At 49.4% G+C, this 1,248-nt stretch overlaps 1 protein-coding gene across 1 annotated transcript in view; it reads left to right on the top strand.

The window, feature by feature from the left end:
• Window positions 1-166, top strand: part of SRXN1 (sulfiredoxin 1) — a 4,966-nt gene extending 4,800 nt beyond the window's left edge. The window contains exon 3 of the mRNA XM_049651008.1: window positions 29-166. The gene's annotated coding sequence lies outside the window, so the exon portion shown is untranslated. The remainder of the gene's footprint in view (window positions 1-28) is intronic.
• The last annotated feature ends 1,082 nt before the right edge of the window (window positions 167-1,248 follow it).

Raw genomic sequence — 1,248 nt, 5'->3', positions numbered from 1 at the left:
GTTCTATCCCCCTGCATCTTTCCGTTAGGTCTCCTTGGCCCAAACCGGCTACCATTCCCACCCCTGGCTGCAAAGAAAGTTTAGATGGCAGGGAACAGAACTGTCATATTGAGGAGACCCTTCGTATCCCATCTCCTGGGACTGGCGCACTGTTTCCTGAAATAAAGTTGGAATCCCATTACCAAGAGAGAAATGAGGAGTTGTGTATCAGTTAGTCTTTGCCGTGTAACAAACCATCCCCAAACTTGACAGCTAAAAGCACATCATTCATTTGCCTGTAGTTCTGTGGGTTTGCAGGTTAGGCTGGGCACATGTGGACAGTTCTGGTCTTGCCCAGGGTCACTCCTGAGGCTGCATGCCGTCAGCTGTTAACCTTGGATGGGGCTGGATGGTCCAAGATAGCCCTATTCACTTGTCGGGCATTTGGCAGGCTGTTGCCTGGTTGACTTAGTCCTCCCCCGTGTGGTCTCTCAAGCAGGTCAGCTCAGGCTTATTTAGATGGCTTCAGAGTGCCAAGAGAGTGAGTGAAGCTAGAAGGCTTCTTGGGTTCTAGGCCCAGAATTGGTAAGACGTCACTTCTGCAAAGTTCTTTTGGTCAGAGCAAATCATACGACTGGTCTGGATTCGAGGAGTGGCAAAACAGACTACATCTCTTACTGGGAGAAACTGCAAAGAATTGGTGGCATTTTTCATGAGTCACAAATGGCTGTGCGTGGGCAAATAACTGTTTCTTTCTGTACAGGGCCTTGATCTGCCCAAGCCAGGGTTAATTACCAACACATTGTCCCGGCCCTTCAATCTAGGGGAAGAAGCAATGGGGCAGGGGTGGACCTCTCCCAGGGCTGGGCTTGCTCTAATAGAGGCATCTCAGGGTCTGAGATGGCTGTTGGAGGTAGGCCAGGTGGGACATTCCAAAGGGACTTCTGAAAATAAGAGTCCTGGGTGAAAGGAAGAGGGGCAGGAAGGGTGCAGAGTGAGACAGGCTTTGCTCTCATCGCCCTTCTGGGGTGACCTGAGGTCACCAGGTGTTTTCCAGTCTCAGTTTCCCCAGCTCAGTAACAAAGATAACTGCTCTCCCACCCATTCTCTGTCCCAGGGAAAGATGACTGAGGTGACCAGTTGAAATTGAAAACGAATGTAGTCCTAAATGGAGTGTGACAATCCTAGAACAAAAAAAGGACAGTGGTGGGAAAATTGGAGCTCTGAACAAGGTCTGGATTTTACTCAATAATAACCTACCAATGTCAG

This window comes from Panthera uncia, assembly GCF_023721935.1.
Source record: "Panthera uncia isolate 11264 chromosome A3 unlocalized genomic scaffold, Puncia_PCG_1.0 HiC_scaffold_11, whole genome shotgun sequence".
Lineage (NCBI taxonomy): Eukaryota > Metazoa > Chordata > Mammalia > Carnivora > Felidae > Panthera > Panthera uncia.
Note: the sequence above shows the minus strand (reverse complement) of the source record. Positions and strands in the feature narration are given on the sequence as shown.